Source organism: Camellia sinensis, chromosome 10 (assembly GCF_055761805.1).
Source record: "Camellia sinensis isolate YWXY chromosome 10, ASM5576180v1, whole genome shotgun sequence".
Lineage (NCBI taxonomy): Eukaryota > Viridiplantae > Streptophyta > Magnoliopsida > Ericales > Theaceae > Camellia > Camellia sinensis.
This window is the reverse complement of record NC_138970.1, coordinates 90,784,241-90,807,388: the sequence shown is the minus strand read 5'-3', so window position 1 is coordinate 90,807,388 and position 23,148 is coordinate 90,784,241. Positions and strand designations below refer to the sequence as shown.

Sequence of the window (23,148 nt, the reverse complement as noted above, 5' to 3'; positions counted from 1 at the left end):
GGAGTTGTAATCATGGCTCCCGATGGCGCAATAATTGAGCAGGCCGTCAAGCTCGGTTTCAAAGCATCAAATAACGAGGCCGAATACAAAGCCCTTCTAGCCGGTTTGTGGAATGCACATCTTATAGGTGTTCAGCGTTTGCTTGTATTTTGAGATTCAAAACTGGTGATCAATCAGCTCAAAGGGGAGTACGCGGCAAGAAACGACCGTATGAAGGCTTACATGAAAACGGCCAACTCCTTGCTGGCAAAATTTGACCATCATGAATTGAACCAAATAACGCGTGATCAGAACACACATGCAGATGCCCTTGTTTGCCTAGCCTCCGCCATTAATTCAGAGATTAAACGGACCATCGAAGTAGGTTTCATCCTGGAATCGAGCATCGGCCCTTCGGAGGAAGTTCAGGTCAATGTTATAGATTCTGGACCGAGTTGGATGGATCCCATTGCTACATTTTTGTCTTTCGAACAGCTCCTAGAGGACAAGAAAGAAGCGCACGAGCTGCGAAACAAAGCCCTACGATACTACTTTGATCCGCAAGGAAGGCTTTATAAAAAATCCCTCTCTAGTCCAATTTGGAATGTGTGCACCCTGACAAAGTTGAAGAGCTTCTTGCTGAAATACATGAGGGCAGTAGTGGTGCCCATTCTGGCGGCTGCTCTTTGGTCCATAGAGCTATAACATAGGGGCATTATTGGCCGACAATGAGATCTGATGCCGAATGCTATGTGAAGAAGTGTGAACAGTGCCAGAAGTTCACCCAGTTAACCCATCTTCCTGCTGAAGAGTTGAGCTCTATCACCAACCCCTGGCCATTTACCCAGTGGGGGCTTGATATCGTAGGTCCGTTGCCGAGGGCCCTAGGGAACAAGCGATACTTGATCGTTGCTACAGACTACTTCACAAAATGGGTCGAAGCGGAGGCATTAACGCACATTCGAGATTCTGATGTCAAGCGCTTTGTGTGGAGAAATATCATAATGCGATTCGACATTCCAAGAGCCCTTATCTCAGACAACGGCACCCAGTTTGATTGTGGCGTCTACCGAGAGCTGTGCAGTAAATATGGTATCAGGCCTTACTTTTCTACGCCGGCTTACTGACAAAGCAATGGTCAAGCCGAAGCCTCTAATAAATCCATCTTGGACGGCATCAAGAAGAGGCTGGAGAAAGCTAAAGGCAAATGGATCGAAGAATTTTCAAGTGTATGGTGGGCTCATCGAACTACGCCGAGGCGATCTACTGCAGAAACACCGTTCGCTCTGTGCTTTGGAACCCAGGCGATCATACCCTTAGAGATCGGCCACCCAACCCTGAAATCTCAAGTTTTTGATATGGGCCGAAACGACATGATGCTAGCATTGGATTTGATTCTAATCGAAGAACGAAGAGATCATGCACTTGCGTCAATGGCACGATACCAGCAGCAGCTTGCCAAGTCATATAATCAACGTGTTCAGCTGTGCCATTACAGTCCATGAGAGTTGGTCCTGAAGAAGGTACTTCCAGCTGACAATAAACCGGCTGATGGAAAATTGGGTCCTAACTGGGACGGCCCTTATCAGATTGATTCGATCGCAGGAGTAGGGGCATACCGGCTCAAAGATATGTCAGGGAGGAGTCTGCCACGGCCTTGGAATTCCACAAATTTATGCAAATTTTATCATTGACCCGACTTGTGGGGCATGACACTTGTTCTGAACTGTTCGCCATGTACATCTCATTTTCTGTAATACAAAGATCGCTACTTACTTTAAAATCGAGTTCAAGGGTGTTCCCACAAAAGCCTCTGGATTCAGAGTGCCCTTCATGGATATCACGATTGGCCAAATAAGTCTCCGAATTCGGAGCCCCATCAGCGCATGACGTCTTTGGGCTGATTAATCCTCCGAATTCGAAACGCCGTTCGTGGATATCACGATTGGCCAAAAAAGCCTCCGGATTCGGAGCGCCCGTCGTGGATATCACGATTGGCCAAAAAAGCCTCCGGATTTAGAGCGCCCTTCATGGATATCACGATTGGCCAAAAAAGCCTCCAGATTCGGAGCCCCGTCAGTGCATGACGTCTTTGGGCCGATTAAGCCTCCGGATTCAGAGCGCCCTTCGTGGATATCATGATTGGCCAAAAAAGCCTCTGGATTCGGTGCGCCCTTCGTGGATATCACGATTAGCCAAATAGGTCTCCGGATTCAGAGCCCCATTGGGGCACGACGTCCTTGGGCCGAAAAGCCTCCGGATTCGGAGCCCCATCGGCGCACGACGTCTTTGGGCCGATTAAGCCTTCGGATTCGGAGCGCCCTTCATGGATATCATGATTGGCCAAAAAAGCCTCCAGATTCAGAGCGCCCTTCGTGGATATCACGATTGGCCAAAAAGCCTCTGGATTCGGAGCGCCCTTCGTGGATATCATGATTGGCCAAATAAGTCTCCAAATTCGGAGCACCTTCGGCACACAACGTCTTTAGGCCAAAAAGCCTCCGGATTCGGAGCCCCATCGGTGCACAACGTCTTTGGGCCGATTAAGCCTCCAGATTCGGAGCGCCCTTCGTGGATATCATGATTTGCCAAAAAAGCCTCCGGATTCGGAGCGCCCTTCGTGGATATCACGATTGGCCAAAAAACCTCCGGATATCACGAAAGCTGCGGATTTGGAGCGCCCTTCGGGGATTTTCGAGCCGTGCGTAACATAATGATGCCGATTAAATACTTAATGTAGAATGCTCTCATTTCGAGCTGGCTAAACCCTTTTATATTTCGAAACATATAAACATTCGGAATGATGTTTATACAATAAAACACATGCAAACACGTGCGTGCCGAATGAAAGTCATGAAAGTTATAAAAAACACATGCAAACACATACAAACATTTTATTCAATCAAGCGATGATTACATAGTTTTGAACGCGATCTGCGTTTAAGCATTACGATGAGTATTTTTATATGGCGTCGCTCTCATCCTCACTCTGCTCAACCTCAAAGGTGGAAAACATAAAATGCTTTCGTCGGTAGAGTGGCGATGCCGAATCAATGCCCGATGCTCGAAGAATTTCCGCGGCTTGAGATGCCTTGATCCAACCGTGCTTAAAACCTCGATTTTCACATCGGCAAACCTCTTCGGCAAGTTTCTCCTTGGCCTTCTGAATTCTGATCTTTCGGCTGTCATGAAAACCTTTTTCATAGGCCGCGGCCCTCGTAGTCCCAATCACGAACATACTAGCCGTGTTTCGATCGGCAATAGCATCACTTATCAGCCTTTCAGTCACCCTCTCTTCCACAACTAGATTGGGTTAGCTGGCTAATTGAGACTTTGGCGGACCTGATTTTCTTTAGCTCGCACTCGGCCTTCTCCGCACGAGCTTCTAACTTCCGAATGCATTCATCCCTTTGCTCTATATCACACCGAGCGGCGCAGAGACGCATACCGATTTCATAAGATGTGTACAGCCCCTTCACCACCCCATGAACGCCTTCGCGAAATACTTCGAAGTCTTGCCGACCTACCATCGATTGCTGGACTTCGGGTGGAGAAATCTGTCGGGCGAACTCGACTACAACATTTGGATCTTGAACGATCGAGTCCGCCTCTATCATTGGTCTATTCCCCACAAAGATCGCAAAACTTAATGGGCACGGAGTCGCGTCGGATTTCCTTCCAGAACTAGGTTGAGGAGCTTTGCCCTGAAGCTACTTATCCCTCCTGGGCGACCTACTTCGATGACGAGGAGATTGGTGTCTCTCCCGATCCCTCAAAGTCCTACTCCCCGTGCATGACGGATCACCACTTCGATTCATGGCTTCTCCCAACTCAGCTAGCGTCTTCGTCTCGCCTCTGCTGTTGAAGAAAAGTCTTTGTGACATTCACACTTGTTTAATCTTCCTCAAAGGGCTGGACTAAGTTACTAACTGAGCATATAAATAGGACCCCCGTTCACAAAGTACACGCCCATTTATTCCCTATGCGGGCAGCACCTCCGAGGCAATCTCATTAATATTAAAATGTCAACGGCCCGGCGCCGACTGAGTCATATGCCCCGATCGCCCCTTCAAGTGCTGTCATTCGGTGTTTAATGTTCGTGAACTAGCTGGGGCAATGGCAGATTCATCAATCCAGTCGGCTTGAGTGCCCGAGCCGCTCCACGAATCGATTCAACAATACGACTCATAAGTAACGTGTTCTCCGGTGTTTAATGTTCGTGAACCAGCTAGGGCAAGGGTAGATTCATCAATCTAGTCAGCTTGAGTGCCCGAGCTGCTCCACGAATCGATTCATCAGTATAAGATTCATAAGTTCGTGCTATTCGGCACCTCATGAATTCATTTTGTTGATTAAATCAGATCCATAAATTTTGTTCTAATTGTTGATTCTCCTAGTTACGTACTCATACAACAAACAATACAAGCAGTAACTTGTGTACAATATTAAATTTTCATTCATAAATTGGGCGCTAGCAGCGGACATTTTACATATGAAAATCCAAAAATGATGAAAATCTACTAGACAAAAACATACATTAAAATTGAAAATACTTAATAAAACTAGTGTCTCCCAAATCAATCCTCAGGATCAGACTCAAGTGGCTCAACGTCCACTTTCTCGTATGGAATTGGCACGGCCAATGTAACTCTAGCGGCAGCAAGGGCTTTGAGCCACCAATGTTTGAATCCCCAATTCTCAAATTTGGGGACCTCTTCTACGTAGTCCTTAAGGGTGGAGCTCTTTCCAGCCTTGAGCGCCGCAGAAGCCTCAGAGTCGGTTTTTTCCTTGGCCTTCCTCAACTATTCCAACTCGGCCTCCACCTTAGCAAGCGCCTCCCTGGCTAACAACTTGAGTGATTCCTCACTCGCGATCGCCCTCTCCTCGGCATTGGCTCTGAGCCAGTCAGCAGTCTGAGCCCTCTCCTACTCAGCTTTGGCTCGAGCACTTTCCATCGCGGCTCTCCTCACCTCGAACTCGGCCCTACTCCTCTCACCTTCAGCTTTCGACTTCAGGCTGCCAATTCTTTCAATGGCTTTCGTGCTGGCAGCGGCCTAGTTCGACTATCCTTCCGACTGTCTACAAAGCAAGGAATCAGGATCATCACATACCAAGAAATATCGTATGCAAACCAAACCAAATAAGGAGTAAAAAAGATCAAGTCGCATACCAAAAGGGCCGACTAGACAGCTAACGCTATAGCTACCAAATTCGGCTCTGCTCGAAAGATGGCCTTGTCAGCCGGCAATGAAGTTGAGGTGGCCAAGCTCAACGCTACAGCTGGAACCTTCAAGGCAGACGCGTCAGAGAAGATCGGCGTGTTTTTGATCTTTGGTTGAAGAACGAAAGGAACAACCACATCCGATTCCTCTACACAAGGCCGTTTGTCAATAGGGCTCTCCTCTGAGCTGGCCTCTCCCTCGGCTGTACATTTTTCGCCCCGCTCTTCTTGAATCAGACTTTCTTCTGGGATCTGTTGTTCAGCCACCTTATCCGACTCAGCCGGAACAACTTCAGCCGTCTCTTTCACCATAGTGGGTTCTGAAGATTTAATTGGAGCAGGCCCAGAATGGCTGGCCTCGGCTTTCCATCGTGCGGCTATGCGTTCAACATTTCTCTTTCGTGCCATCTGCATTAGATTTTCCGCAGCCATGCCTTCAGAAAAATTGCCAGGTAAATCTCCCAAATCTGTAAAAATATCTCCAAAGGAAAATTTCGCCCGACCTAAAGTGGACGATGAGTTAGGCTGGTTAAGACCGGCTGCCTCAAACGCCGAGTTTAGAGCCTCATCGACCTCTTCCGCATCCGTAGCAAACTCTCTCGTTTGTTCGGCAACTACCTCGACCACCATCTCAGCGTCTTGCTCCGAATCAGAAGCTTCAAAACCGATTTGTCTGAGGGTCTTGAAGCTGGGGAAGATAAGAGCCGTAAGTTGGTGTTCGCCAGATGGGATCGGGATGTCGTCCGCAGCTAAGAACGTGGTATAAGTAGGCTTGTACCAGTATATGGGCGGCTCTCCCTTACTTTTGTACGTTTGGACGGCCAAAATACTTGAGTGCTGTCTTAATCTCCGCAAGGACTGCATCGTCAGCCGAAGTCTGAATCTTCTTCAACTTATTGCCTGCAAGAACGAAGGATTAGACTTTAAGAGAAAGCTGAGTAAAAGAAAGATCAACAAACATAAGGAGTTACTCGGCCACCTGGTTCACTCCTCTTTCTGGGAACGGGGTCTAGGCGATCTTCGCCCTCGCCGAAGTCCCAGTTGCCGCGGACATTGACCATGACATCGTCAACTCGATTACTAGAACTGACAAGCATGGTTACCAAGTGATGGTCAGTGTCCTTGGCCCTGAGAAAGTAGCGCTCGAGCCGACCGGAGGATTTGGCCAGAGCATAGCAGTGCCGAATCGCTGGAACGTCGAGGTTGATCCTAAGGCCCTGGTTCAGTTCTACGATTCCCATTATGATTCGAAAGAAATTCACATTGGGTTAAGAAGGAATCAGACCCCAATGACGGAGGACGGCCCTAAGAAATGGGTGCAAGGAAAAGCGAACCCTGCTCTCCGTAATGGATAGGAAAAGAAAGACGATGGTATTTTGGTCCTCCATCTCCATATCAAGGGTATTGTCCGTCACTAGAGATATATGGACATCATCAAGGATAGAGAAATGTCTCCGGAATCCAGAGATACGACCCTCGGAAAGGAGGTCTTTCAAATGCTTAGCCATTCTAGTAAGGATTCGGGTATTCTAAATCAAAAATGAACACGGAAAATAGGATTACAAAGAGGAGAAGAAAACTTACGAGAGGTAAAGGAGACACAGAGAGAAGGGAAGAAGTTGCAGGAGACGCGAGATAGAGGAGGAATTCCGGCTGGCAATCCAGGAGGCCCTAATATTCAAAAAGTATGCATTCGAAGAGACTGGAGTTTCATATCGTAGTAAATGCAAAAGATGCACGAATGAGGCGGGAACGTATAATGATGACCGAAAGGCCTGTGTTCTGACATACACATTGGGATAGGTGAAGCCGCCTAATTTATGTTTCACTTGACTTTTCAAATTCGAAACCAAATACACCAATTAACTGCCGTCAATGGGGAGTTTGGGGGGCAATTGTCGGAGCCGAATAATGGGTAGAGTCAGAAGCGTACGCTTCGAAGGATGGACATTTGTTCGGCTCTAATCTGTATGATTAGGAGGCCGATTGCAATTAACAGACCGAGTAACTATGGGGCCGAATAAATAAGAAGTTTGAGAGCGGAAAGTGGACCTGGCCCCAAGGCCCTGTAAACGAGTATAAACAGAGGAACAACAGTCAAAGAAAGGTAGGTGAGAACTATTGTGCTTCATTTAGAATATAAGTAATCTTGAGTGTAGAGACTGACTTGCCCTGTCGAAGTGCAAATTCCGACACTCCCGACCGGAGTGTTTATTCCTTTTCAGGTGACCAGAAGAGGATCAATAGCATCCCCCAGGATCAGAAGAGTATTTCCAAACCACTTCCCCACAACAGGAATGATAAAGAAAAACATGATGCAATACCAAAAGCATGTAAATAAAATAGTTAGAAAGACGTGAGTTTGGAAGATTATTACAACAATTCAAATAAAGAAAAAGGAAGAGAGAGAGAGAGACAGAGAGAGAGATTATTACAATAATGAATCGATTTGACCTAACTACTACTGAATCTAACAAATCATACGAAATAAAGAAAAGAAGTAATCTAGGGGTTCCTGACCTGCACAAGGGAGCATTCCCCCAAAACTGTCCATTCTGTTCTTGTGAGTGAATGACTAGCTAGACACCAAATGAGCTGGCCAAAGTAAAAAGTGGCCGACTGAATTCCTTTTCTGATTGGGGATTAAGTTAGTGCATGATTTCAGGACAAAGGCCAAAGGGAGACTTTATGGGGGGTTCTTATACCTTCTACCTCCTTTATTGATAGACATCACTTGAGGAGGAGATGGATGAACCATAGCCCTAAAAAATGACATAAACAAGTATACACAACAGATATTTTACAATAAATCAACAATTAAGTGTATCAAAATCAAGAACAAATTCAAGTCTAAGAAATGGATAAGAACCAACATTTTTTATTTGTGAATATGGGCGAATCTATACCCAAATCCATGCTATTGGAGAGCGTAGATTAATGCAAATAATTTCTTGGCAAAAACTTTACTTATAAAAACAAGTGATTCATCAAATTTGTTGAAAACTCCTCATCTAGTCATAGAACAAGGACGTTTAAACCCTTTTCTATGTTCACAAATGATTAAGAAGGGAGGTTTCAACTTTCTTTGACCCAAAACCTCTTGTTTTACTTTAAAATACTCAATGAAAAGGAGAAGACACCACTTGTCCATATCAAATCCCATGGATCACCCAAGCAATCCCATGAAACAACCCTAACACTCTTTGTCATTGAGTAAGGAGTTAAAGCACATAAATTAACACACTTTAGGGAGAGAATATGTGAAGATAAGAGGTGTATAAATAAGAAAAGTTACTCTACTTATTGAAGTTGTGAATGGATAGCTAAAACTACTCCCAAACACATCCACGAAGGTCTAAAATAAGTAGTTAAAGCTAAGAAAAGACTATTAACTCAATAGATGGGTGGCTAAGGCTACTCCCTCCACATTTATGAGGACTTACAACAATTACATAATTGAAAATAAAGTTAGAACTAAAGAAAAAGTAGGGAGAAGATGATCAAAGGGTCCAAGGATTCACCTCTTAAAGAGGATGAGCCTTTTTTTGTTCACAAACTCCCTTCAAGGTCCCTCAAGAGCTTTTAAGGGTGTTCTTCAATGTCCAAAGTCCTCTGTCTAGAGTTTAGAATCAAGCTTTAATGGAGAGTTTAATGTTAAAAGGTGAAGGTAGAAGGTAGGAGGCAAGAGAAGAAAGAGAGAGCTGCCAAGATTTTCTATGCCTAATGCAAGTTTTTTCCAACCCTTTGAAAAGAGTTGGCGAGCTCTATATATAGAGCTCATGTCACAAATATCTGAGGTATTTGTGGTAGCTAAGCAAATTAAGCTAAAATTCCCGAAAATGCTTTGTACCTAGAACATTCAGTCGATAGAGCTTGATGATCGACTGAGTGCTTTTGTAGTCAGCCATCATTTGGTGTCCGGCTAGCCAGTGGGCACATTGTCAGATCAACAAGAGCAGGTTAATCTGAATTGAAGGGAGAAACAAGTATTTCTGAGGATTTCATCATTTACATTCACTCCACAATATTCCTTGATTCGTTTGTTGGAAAGAAAACAAAGCTTTGATTTTGAAAATATGAGCCTCAGAACGTTGTTGTAACGTCTGGAGTTGCACCACTAAAAACTCATTTTGAAAGAGGTTTCCATTTTGGTCGACAAACATTTTGTCCAAAACAGGTCGTTGGATGGTTTAAAGCTTGATCCTTAGACTTTTTGCCGTAGAACTTCTAAGGATTAACACCTCTCATTTTCATCATCGGGAACTCAAAAGGGAGTGCCCAAGTCTCAAAGCCAGTAAAAAATAGGGTGTCTATAGTTGCCCCTCTTTGACAGGGCTTTGTGCATTATCTCATGTCGTGAGTAAATGTCAAAGCCCAAAAATAACATTTTTTGACGAGGCTGTAAGCCTCGAGCAACCAAACAATGTGCAGATAAAATTTGGTTGAACCCAAGGGTTGCCTACGTATCCCTTTGCAAAAAATCAAACTAGCATAGTTTAAGGATAGAATGCAAATGCCATGCTCAACACAATTTGAAAACAATAGGCTTATGTCGCGTGCACTGCGACAATTTGTTAATTGGGCTTACATGTATCACACTGCTAGAGTTTTGAAAATCATGACAATGAGAACACCTCGAAAAGGTGACGAGGTGGAAAAACAGATTAGGCTGCAAAGATGGAAAGAAAAAAAGGTGCACCTTGTACAAATGACATACAAAGAAAGCTAACAACTATGGAAAATATGAAGAATGATGCATGACACAAACAAGCATCCAAGACACGAGTAAAACAAATGCAACACCCACCCGTACCGTGGTACAAGAGGGAAAGATAAAAAGATGGTTGCAGCCAAAGCCGCATCTGACTAGCAATCATAACAACAAGGAACTCCACAACACACTCCAAACCTGTCACAACATGAAGGAAGAAAAGATGGTGTTAATCGCCAACCCACGCAGGGGGCGGTATTAACTGAGTGTGGTGTTAATCATCAACTTTGTGAGGGGCGGTATTAACCAAAGGTGGTGTTAACTGCTGACCCTATGGGGCACAATATTAACTAAGGATGGTGTTAATCGTCAACCCCACAAGGGGTATTAACTGAGGGTGGTGTTAACCGCCAACCCTATAGGAAATGTTATTAACCGAGGCTAGTGTTAACCATCGACCTTACAGAGGGCAGTATTAGCCGAGGGTGGTGTTAACCGCCAACCTCGTAGGGGGCGACATTAACCAATGGTGGTGTTAATCACCGACCCCACAGAGGGTGGTATTAGCCGAGGGTGGTGTTAATCACTGACCCCGCAGGAGACGGTATTAACTGAGGGTGGTGTTAATCATCGACCCCGCGTGGGGCAATATTAACCAAGGATGGTGTTAACCGCCAACCCCGCAAGGGGTGGTATTAACTTAAGGTTCATGCCTCACGTACATCGTATGTGTGGAGAGTGATTACAACAACAGAAACATTATGTCGATGAGGCAAATGCATAAAAAGCACAACAAAGGCAAGGACAAACCTTCCTCTCCACGAGTTTTTCCAAATAATCCTGCCTTTAGAACATGACATGGATGATAGTCATGCATATCTAAGCAACTACTGCACACTTCTGAACAACTTTGTTCCAATATGTTGTCGATGCTTACTTGGCCTGCTAAAAAACTAGTTGGCCGAATAAAGGAGTGGTCGGCCGGCCCTATTGATTTTTACAGGATCGGATAAGTCATTTCACATCTTTAAAAGTTTATAAAAAGGCATGACCATTCAATTTCCTTTCACTTTCACCCGAAAACACCTCTCCAACTCTCTGAGCTCATTTTTGATGACTTCTTGTGGCTAATGATGATCTCCTCCCATTTCCTTTCAACTCTCCCATCGGTTTTGATGAACCAAATATACCATAAAATTGTGGATCCCTATCCAAAATGATAGTCACTCGGACCTTGTGAAGTCTCACTATATCTCTAACATACAGATCAGCAAGGTAGTCTACCAAGTCACTCATGTGCATAGATATAAAGTGTGCAGATTTGGTTAACCGATCAACTACTACCCATACAGCGTCATTTTCCTGTTGAGTCCTCGAAAGACTCACAACAAAATCCATCGTGACATTTTCCCACTTCTACTCAGCTATAGGTAAGAGTTGCAACAAACCCACTGGTCACTGACGCTCAACCTTCACTTGTTGACAAGTAAGGCATCTTGAAATAAATAAGGCTACATCTTATAGTTGGTTTTTCATGCTCATTGGAAGGGTTTAGTCTACTCAAATGTGATTCCCTAAAGTTCAGACATCCATGGTTTTTAATCTGGTTTCACGAGTGCAATGTGAAACAAAAGAAAATGAGAGTCCAAATCTAGCAAATCCCAAAAAAATCCACTAATCGCAAGAAATGCCAAAAATGGACTACATTGCCAGATTTCAGAGTCGCTACCTAATATTTTTGAGAGAATTAGGAAACCTGTGACTCGTGCCAAAGGCTACTTTTCCATCATAATCAAAGTTGTCTTGGTTCGGGAACTTAGGTATGAAAGGGAAAGATCATGAATTGAGCACCCCAATCACTCGATCAAAGATCGGCCTTTGCTAAGTCATGACGTGAGTTTTATTAACATTATCCTCATGTTTTGGTTATTAATATGCTAACATTACTATGTGAAGCAAACAAGTATAGACTATGTCATTTACCTTGGGATGCTTTGATTTCATGCTTTTTGAAAGAGTTTTCGAATATGTGCAACTCAAAGGAAAATAAGCTCATTTGTACAACAATTAAAGTCATTCCAATTTGAGCAAAATGGCCTCCATCCACAGACATTCATAGAAATATTTCAAGTAAGCAACTAGCTTCATGATAATATGCTAGATATGGCAATACACATACAAATGATATGCCAAAGCGAAAACACTTACCTAGTACTCATCCACGGCAAGCCGAAGGAAAAGAAATAGTTAGAAAAATGCATGATCCTAATATGCAAAATGGCTAATGTAACACATACACAATGTAACTAATTAATTTGGCTACTAACATGACATGTGAAGCAACTCAAAGCATGAGGTAGCGCATATAATTATTTAGGAAGTAGTAAGAGCACTACGCATGATGAGCAGAACCTTAATGCGTGCAAAAATGGATACGAGGCATGGGAATGATAGAAACAAAAATATGATACTATAAACAACGATGATAAACATGTATATAAAAGAAAGAAATAAATGGGGGTTGGAAGACATACATCAAATGTTACAAACAAGAGGGTCTGAATGGCCTAATCAACTAATCTTTACATCACCAAATGAATAATTACCTAATTATTACATTTGCAAATATTATAGCAATAAATATTTTTAAAAAAAAGGGACAAGAACAACACTTGCGGAAATGAGAACATCCTCCAGAAGTTGATCTATTTGTGTCTCATTTTCTTTGCATTATTTATCAATAAAATATATTTCTTCTGGTATTGTCACCAACAATTTTAAGGAGAACAAAATGGAACAAGTGCCAAAAAAAGCCAATGACGAAATCTCAACAAGGCTTTCAAGTTCAAGGGAGTTCATTTTAAGAGGTGGAAAGGAAAAGTTCTTTTTTACTTCAGTATTTTGAAAGTTGCTTATATTCTTACCAAGAAGAACCCAAACAAATCTCAACCGAAGAGATGAATGATGAGGACTTGTTGACAAGTTACTGCCATCTTGGAGAGAATTCCAAAAGAGCATGCACCACAAACAAAATGAGACTTCCTTAGAGGCGTTAATCACTCGCATCCAAGTCGAAGAGGAGGCTAAATGCCAAGATGCATTGATAACACAATAGGGTAATGCGAATTCCACCACAAAGATAAAATATTGTTTCAGAAAATAATAACTTACCCAAAGGTCAAAATTCCAAGAATGCTTATTTGAAGCCTTATAAAAAGAATGTGAAGAATTATGGTAAACCTCACAATAAATGGATTAATCCAAATAAGAACCAAGGTCCACCACCTCCACAAAATTTTACATGCTTTGTCTGTGGCAAAAGTGGGCATATTACTCGAACTTGCAAATTCTGAAAACGTGCTCCTGCCCCAAAGGCTAACATTATCGAGGAGCCATTTATGGCGATGATTATAGACATTTGCATGGTTAATTATGTGGACGATTGGTGGATAGATTCTAGTGCTAATAGACATGGATTTTAAGATAAAGCTTGGTTCAAGGTGTATACTCCCTTTAATGATGAGAAAGAAATTATGCTTGCTGACTCTAGTCAAACCAAGATACTTGGAAGTGGTGAGGTTGACCTTAAGTTCACCTCTGGATGTGTGCTTACTTTAAAAGATGAAGAATTTAATGTCAAGTTATTTGTTAAATAAGGCTGGCTTTAATCAAACTATGGAATCTGATCAATATATGATTACCAAGAAGTGTATTTTTGTGGGTAAGGGTTATGCTTGTGATGAGATGTTCAAACTAAATGTTAAGATTAATAAACCATCTACCAATTCGGTTTATATGCTATCTTCTATTAATTTTTGGCATGCTCGTTTGTGTTATATCAACAATAAATATATGAGAATCACGAGTAGTTTAGGATTAATTCCTAAATAGACAAAAAAAAAAATTTGAGAAATGTGAAGTTTGTAGTAAAGCAAAAATTACCAAGAGGCCACATAAAAGTGTTGAGAAAAATACCGAATTGCTAGAATTATTTCATACAGATTCGTGTGAGTTTGAAGGAATTTTAACTTGTGGTGATGACCGATATTTTATCACTTTGTTTTTGTGATGATTTTTCAAAATATACAAATGTATATTTATTAAAAAAAAATAAAAATGATGCTTTTGAGAAATTTAAGAATTCCGAATTCCTTCTTGAATTGGAAAATCAATTTAGTAAAAGGGTTAAGAGAATTAAAAGTGATAAAGGCTGAGAGTATGAATCTCTTGGATTTAACTCTTTTGTTTTGTCATTGGGAATTATTCATGAGACTACTCCATCATATTCACCTTTATCTAATGGCATAGCTAAAAGGAAGAATAGAATGTTAATTGACTTGACAAATGCTATGCTTATTGATTCAGGTGCTCCCTCAAATCTTTGGGGCGGGCTATTTTGACAGCTTGCAATGTGATAAATAGAGTGCCACACAAAAAGACTAAAATTGTACCTTATGAGTTGTGGAGGAGGCATAAACCAAATCTAGGTTATTTGTGGGTTTGGGGCTGTTTAGCTTTTGTGAGGCTTGTAGATCCTAAACGACCTAAATTGGCTGAACGAGCAACCACTTGTGCTTTTGTTGGGTATGTGTTGCATAGTACAACTGTCATGACCCGAACTCGCCCCTAAAAGTTTGGGTCATAACCGGCCGGTAATCATTTGATTACCTTTGACCTCAAATAACCATATAGAGTAATTATAGTAATGGGGCCAAAAGCGGAAGTATACAACAAAAGAATGAGTCCATTGAGCTATACTAATATGAGCAAAATGTAACACAACCACGTCATTTACATGCCCATGCAAAAGAATAAAAGTATCAAAGGAAATTGTGCACAACGTTTACAAACCCAAGGCCACATTAACCAAACAAGGTAAAGTCAACGTATAAAGTGGGTCAAGACAAAACTCCATCACAGAGACATGACTCAATTGGGTCTCAAAAAGGATGCCTCCTGCAGCTAACTCTAGGTTTGTGCTCCCTGCTAGGGATTACCTACATGTACATTCATAAAATTGGGTGAGCAAAGCTCAATGAGTAACAATATAATAAAACATTGTAAATAGATAGTCATAAGATTCTCACAATACTCAAAATTGTATAAAACAAATGGCCTTAGGCCCAATCATGCTTCAAAATGGCCTCGGGCCCAATCATCTATCAAAACGGCCTCAGGCCCAATATATAACAAAACGGCCTCATGCCCAATCATATATCAAAACGGCCTCAGGCCCAATATATAACAAAATGACCTCGGGCCCAATCATATATCAAAACGGCCTCAGGCTCAATCATTTAGCACATGTCATATAATATCAATGAATTTTCATCATTTCCAATCAATTCATAATGTTGACATCAATCACCATTCATGGTTCAAGATACACAATGAAGGGTACAAGTGTACTATATTACTACTCACAGTGCATTTGGTCTTGCGGCGTTGCCTCCAGCACCCGATATATACAAAACATGTCACACACACATTCGATAAATCATTTGTTTCAATTTGTACACTTTTCTTTAGTTTCTCTCAAGAGTTCAATGCTAATCTTCTCTACATGTGAACCATGTACAAAGCATGTTCCAAAGATGTAATTTAAACAGCCCTAAATGTTCATGACTTAAATTAATGTTCCTACAATAATTTCATATGTTTTTCATTGAACATATCATGTTTACTTATTTAAGATTTAAGGAAATAGCAAGAAGCAAAAGGAAACTAAGGTAGGGTAAGAAATGACATGAAACAGTGAAAAGAAAATAAGCAGCCTTCACAAATTTGAGCATATCTATTTTTGTACTTATAATTTGGGTGTGAGACCACCACCATTAGAAGCTAGACTTCGAGAGCTTGAATTTAGGCTCAAGAATCGCTTAAAACGATGTCCGGATGAAGGAGATATGCCTATTTGAAGTTGACCTGAAACAGGGGTTCTGCACATGCGGGAGTCTTCACCGCTCATGCGGCCCAAATCCGCTCGAGCGGAAAAACCGGCCCCTCGAGCGCCCAAGGAACAGAATCAAAACTTCTTTTTTTCTTCATGTTCCGCTCGTGCGGTGCCCGTGGCTGCTTGTGCGGTTTAGGCAAACTCAGATAGTTCGAAAATGGCCAAAAATGCCAAACCTTCTAATTCATTTCGAAGCTCAAATTCATGCAAAAACAACTCAAAAACATGATATCTAACCATGATACAAGTGTAATTATACATTAAACTTATCAATCTTGCATCAACAATAATTCCATGGTCTCATCTTCTTTCCATATTCATACAATATATAAACAAATTCAAAGTATATAAACCATGAATAATCTTATAACAACACTTCTTTCCATAGATCATCTAAGGTTTGTTTCATGGGTCAATCACAAGAGTGGACTTAAATCAACAAAGATGGGGAGATTAGGGTTCAATCTCATGCCTTAAGCTCAAACCACTATACAACTCAAAACCTTAGCTCAAACCTCTAATCTCTTCTTGATTTCTTGACAAAGATGAGTTAGAATCAAAATTTGTGAGTGATTTTCCATACCATAGTTCAAATCTGTGGTTTTTCCCTTGATTTCCTTCAAATCCCTAGCTTTCTCTTCTTCCTCTCTCTCTAACTCACACTATAGTGCTCTCAAGCACAATAAGGAACACAAGAGCCCAACATATATGTGACTTAGCTTTAAAATGCCAATTTAATCATTACGAATCATAATTTTTCAAAATCTCCCTAAAGGCTCTAAAAATCATGCTAATCATAGATATGAAGCCAGTTTTTGTTTATCGTACCTCTACGGCTCCCAATTTCAGTTCAAAGTTCCAATTGCAACAGATATTCCTACTTTCAATAGATATTTTTCCAAATTCACATATTTCTTATACTTAAACTTGCAAATTCATATCAAATACATAATCATATATATAATTAAGCATAGTATGGTTTGGCTTATCACAACAACTTATAGATTTTTTGATATGGAAAATAATATTCACTTTGCTTGGTTTGGGTTTTCTAAAAACACTTTTCAGAAAATTCGACTTTTATGTTTTCTATATTTTTTTGTTTTTACTGAATTTTTTAATATTATAAGCAAATTTTTTTATTTTTTTATTTTTGTAGACACCTAACATAAATACAGTTACAAAGTATAATTTTCGTGAAAACAATGTTTAAAAATTCACTAAATACAAAAAAAATGAAAATTCAGTATATTTTTCATATTTTTGTGTATTTATTAATTTTTTAAAATATTTTTTCACAAATATTTTACTTTTTACATACATTTAAAAAAATGCTTAAAATTATTCACTAAAAACAAATAAACACGCAAAACAAAACAACTCAATTTTCAAAAAACTTAATTCAGAAAACTCAAACCAAACACATTGATTATTTTTTAATAAGGTGATGTTATTTTTCATGAAAATAAATTTCCTTTCAAGTTTAGAAATAGTGGGGGTCAAATATTTTCTGAAAATATTTTATCAACGCTTAGCTCTTCTACTTCATGTCAAGTTTTTCAAGAACAAGAAAATTCTCAAACCCAACCAAGGAGGAGTAAACGAGCTAGAGTTGAAAAAAAAAATTGGCCTTGACTATTATCTTTACAATGTGAAAGAAATTTCTCTTACGGTGCAAGAAGCTTTATCATCACCTGATGCTATTTTCTAGAAAGAGGCTATAAATGATGAGATGGATACACTACTTTCAAATAAAGCATGAAAACTAGTGAATTTACCTCCGAGTTGTAAAACTATTGGATGTAAATGGGTCCTTCGTAAAAAACTTAAACTGGATGGCGCTATAGATAAATATAAAGCGAGGCTTGTTGGTAAAGGTTTTAGGCAATAGTTGATATTGATTTCTTTGATACCTTTTCTCTGGTTACTAGAGTTACATCCATTAGACTGTTTATAGTAGTGGCTGCAATTCATGATTTAAAAATTCATCAAATGGATGTGAAAATATCATTTTTAATTAGAGATCTAGCTGAGGAGATTTGCATAGACCAACCCGAGGGCTTTGTGGAGCCTGGCCAAGAAAGCAAAATGTGTAAGCTAACTAAATCTCTTTATGGTTTAAAACAAGCTTCTAAACAGTGGCATAAGAAATTTGATTCCTGCGAGCTTGAGAATGGCTATAAGAATAATGAACGTGATAAGTGCATATATTATAAAACTTATGAGAATGCGCATGCGATTATTAGCCTATATGTGGATGATCTACTTATCTTTGGCTCTAATTTGCATATTATAAATAAGACTAAAAATATGCTTAATAGCCACTTTGATATGAGAGATCTTGGTGAAACCAATTTTATTTTGGGAATTAAAATTACCAAGACTAATGATGGCATTTTTCTTGATCAGTCACATTATGTTGAGAAAATTTTAAAGAAATATAATTTTCTAGACTATAAACATGTTGCTACTCCTTTTAATGCAAGCATACATTTATCTGTTGTAACAAATGAAAAAGAAGTGATTAATCAAAAGGAATATGCTAGCATGATTGGTAATTTGAGATATGCTACTGACTATTCTAGGCCTAACATTGCATGTGTTGTTGGAGTACTTAGCAAGTTTACTAGCAAGCCAAGTTGAGATCATTGGCTAACCATGGGAGGAATTATGAGATATTTATCTAGTATCAAAAATTATGGTGTGGTATTGAGGGATATAGTGATGCCAATTGGAGCACTTTGTCAAATGATTCTCTCTCTACCTCGGGTTTTATTTTTACCTTGGGTGGTGGTGCTATATGTTGGAAGTCTAAAAAATAGACTATAATTGTTAATTCTACAATGGAAGCTGAGCTTATAGCGTTAGCTTCAGCATGTGAGGAAGTGAATTGATTGAGAGATTTGTTACATGAAATCCCATTTTTGGGAAAAACCAATTCCTCCTGTGTTAATTTGTTGTGATAGCGCTACTGCGATTGGTAGAGTGAACAACTATTTTTATAATGGTAAATCCAGACCTATTAGAAGGAAATACGATAATTTGAGATCCTATTTGAGTAATGGCATCATAACTGTGAATTATATAAATTCTTATGATAATCTTGCAGACCCATTAACCAAGGCCTTGGCAAGAGATAGGGTCTGGAATACATCGAGTGGGATGGGTTTGAAGCCAATAAAATCATAAACCATATATGAGGACACCCAACCTAGGGACCAGAGATTCTAGAACTAGGTTCAATGGGAAGAATGAATCATTTGGTGGTTGTAAAAAATGCACTCCTTAATATATTGTTGTCCATCCCTATGATGTAAATGCATTTCTCCTGTAATGTTCGAGGGTTAAGTCTTTATACTCTTAATGAAATTCCGTAGCTCTTGTTGAGTGGGGTGTGTAAATTACAAGAATATCCTTGGCAGATTTCACCTATGTGAGCATGGAAGTGAGGTTGTTTTCTATGACAACAAGGTTTATTCTCAAATATGCTCATGAAAATAAGGATTAACACAAGGTCGTAATGTGCTGGCTGTTGAAAGCTCATGTCAATACCTGGATCATTATACGTGAGAAGTAATACTTTATTTCTCCTAAGTATTCGCGGTTTAAGTTTGAGACCACTACTGACTCTGGAGTAGAGGTTGATATTTCACTAATGAAGGTTCAATGCAGAGCACACTTTCATGATGCATACTAGTCTATCTTTGTTTAGTAATCTCTATTATCCTTGTTAATATTAAAATGAACGGGGGATTGTTGGACCATTTTGATATCTTTTATTTATTTATTGGTGATTTTTTGTTTTGTCCATGAATGGAGATTATTAGAAGGTCATAGGCATTAGTGGTGAGTTAGTATTTTGGAGGTTTTGGTCCTCTCCCTTTTCTCTAGTTTAATGGTCATTATTTTTGGGTGTAATTTGTAAGGTCCTAGTTGCCAATAAATCATTCCTCTCATTTACTCATTTCTACACGAACTCTTTTACACTTGAGAGATTACTAGCCAAAGAATAGTGTTTTTCTTGGGAGAGCTTTGGGTTCATCATCTTGTGCAGAGATGACCAAAACCATATGACAGTTGGTCGGGCTGTTGTATCTTGTAGGGGACAAGTCAGAGTTTAGTGGTTGCTGTATCGATATTTGGGTTCTTCCTACCGCAATGGGCTTGATCTTTTTAAAGAAAACGAGATATCTGTGTCTCTGCTTGATCTATTTGTATCTCATTTTCTTTGTATTATTTATCAATAAAATATAATTCTTTTGGTATTATCACTAACAATAACTAAAACATATGATACACACCCAAAATAGGGTGTGGATCATAGAATTTCCTAGAAATAATAAGACACATGTCACCAATTCAATTGTATGCAAGGATATTCAATTCTTTACTCATATTTTCCTCTAATTTATTGGATTTGATATGAGCTATTTTAATTTTTCTATTAAATTTTTATGAAAATCTTTTAATTTTTTTTTTCTCTTATCCCAATTTTTCATTTTTATCAAATTTGATGAAAAGAAAAAATCATCTCTAATTATTCATCTTTTTTTAATTTTTATTAAATTTAATTTTAGTGAAAGATTTGGTGTAGGTTATGGCACGCCTTTGTGTTCCAAAAATCTCATAAACTTCGATGTTTGTTACATGTTTTTGGTAGGGCTTAAGATGATACTAAAAATTATAGCTAAATGAATGGATGAACAATGTCTTTTAACTAAGTCTCGCAAAACCTGTGACAGAGATTGAAACTATAGAAGGAATTATGCAAATAGCTTACTGGTTTATACCTTGACCTGTTTTGGTGTAGGTTATGGCACACTTTACTCTGCAAATATTCCTAACATAACCTATAGCTAACACCTCTTCATGAGAATTTGTAAAGTATATTATGAAGACTATGATGTCCAACCTATTTATTGGAAACAACATATATAGTTGCAAAACAATGCGAACTTGGATTGGTTTGGTCCTGCTATTGATATTACAATCAATAGGACTTATATAACATAACTGAATTGGGAATATATGTGCATAATATAAGTCTAGTTTTAGCAGATATGCAACAGATATTTGCAATCATATGCAATGATCCACTGTTTACATCATGACATAAACTTTGAGTAACAAAAATGTGAGGGTGCTTTTTTATGAGGCAACTCTTATGGGAAGCTTCCTGTTTAGAGGAGGAAACAAAATAAAGAGAAGGATCAAATATGAGAAGACTAAATGGAATATCTTGTTAAATTTAGAGGCAATGTGATATTGATGGCATGAACTTAATTGTAGTCGTGATGGTGCAAAATCAAAGACCATGATTCTGTAATGCATTTTCATGTGAAATCTACAGATCATCTATATTTCAACTCAACACATGCTCACTGTACTTTGTTTTCTGTTCTGTTTTGAATCTGTAGGTTTGACTCACAGTTTAACCAGAAAATTGTTCAAAACATTGGGAATAAATTGAATCAAACAAAAACAAAGTGTTGTCCCTATCCAGTTGGTATACATTATGAACTGAAGAACATTAACTTATGGTTACAAGATGGCTCAACTGATGTTGGCGTATTTCTGATCTATGGGATGGGTCGAATAGGGAAGACAACCATTGCCAAACCTGTTTACAACCAAAACTTTGACAAATTCTTTTGATTCAACCCAACGGTTTGATTCGTTTACAAAATAAAAATTGTTTCAGATATATTGCAAGCCTCTGCATCCAAAAAAAAAAAAAAACCCTAAATGTAGAACAAAAATCATAACCCATTTTCTCATTTCCCATAAATCAAACTCAAACAGGGAATAGAAGAATGAAGAGAGACGAAGAGAGAGAGAGAGAGAGAGAAACCTGAATCAAATTCAATGGGTGTCAGACGGTGTAACTGTGGTGGTTCGGGGGCTCTGAGCAACGGTGGCCGATGGTTAGTCGATGAGAGGGGGTGACTAATGGGCTGTCGACGAGAGTGAGAACAAGAGACTGGAGTGTTTCCTTTGGTGTATTTAACACATACAGAGAAATAAATAAATAAATAAAATGAAACATAGCCTGAAAATACGCGGGAGTATTTAATATTCCCAACAAAATTTTTTGGTTTTATTAGCAACAAAATCAATTTAGTCACTAAAAGTAACATTTGCCTACCAAAATTTTTATAGCCAAAGATAAAAGTAAAATAATGTTTAATTATTTGGCGATTAAACTATTTTAATAGCCAAATATTTTTATAAGACAACTAAAAACTTTTTTTCGTCGTTGAAAATAAATATTTATCGACAAAAGATTAGTCACCAAACATTAATACCAAACATTTTGCAAGATTTTTACCGACTACATATTTTTAGTAGGCAAAAATGAGTTTACAACGACTAAAAAAAAATTTATTAGCCAAAAAACAAAACTAACACCGACTAAAATGTTCATTAGTCGCCTATTATGGCATTTTTTAGCTACTAATTTGTTTTTCAATCGCCAATAAATAATTTACGGTGACTAAAAAACTTTAGTAGCAAATTTTTGAACCAATGGCGACCAATACCAATTTTAGTCCCCAAAGATATGAATTTTGGCGACTAAATTAATTTTAGTCGCCAAAATTGATCATCAAAAGTGCAAATTATTGTAGTATACTAATACTTCGCAATCAATATCATTACATGTTCCGATATCACAATTTTAAACCATGAAAAAAATTATAATAATAAATCATAATTAAAAAAATCATAAAAATTACAACTCAAACATATGATACACATTCCATAAAAATTTTCATACACATATATAGAATTCTGTACTCTAACAACAAAGAAAACTACCAAACCCCACCCCCGTGGCCATGTTCAAGGATGATGGGCTTGAAAATGACAATCAACATGTGAGGAGTCCTTCAAAAGTCACAATCAAATCGAACCCACTTCTAGGCTAGATAGAGACACAGCCAGCTGTCTGTCTGTTCTACCACATACAGATAAACAAAAACAGCACACGGTTTCAACGTGTCATCCTCTGTTTGCGTCGTCCTCCACCATCGCAGTGGTCCCCCACTGCCCCAACCCAGACCCCCCTCTCTCTCTCTCTCTCTCTCTCTCTCTCTCTCTTATGTGGTTGTAGTCAAATGCAAATGATATGTGTCTAGAAATTAATACTAGAGAACATGTTGGAAAGCTTATGGCATGTGATCAAAATGTACTTCCAATAATGACCGAGCAACTACAATTTTTTATGGCATTTTATTGTTTAGGATAAGTTATACTGACATCTCCACATGATTCTAATGAGTAACG

The 23,148-nt window shown here is 39.2% G+C and overlaps 1 long non-coding RNA gene across 1 annotated transcript; it reads right to left on the bottom strand.

Moving 5' to 3' along the window:
- Positions 1–14,650: 14,650 nt before the first annotated feature.
- On the bottom strand, positions 14,651–22,607 carry LOC145801206 (uncharacterized). The gene is made up of 2 exons (XR_014342306.1): positions 21,716–22,607; positions 14,651–14,908 (listed from the first exon to the last, which is right to left on the bottom strand). It is a non-coding gene; the product is annotated as an uncharacterized LOC145801206 (long non-coding RNA).
- Between the last annotated feature and the right edge of the window lie 541 nt (positions 22,608–23,148).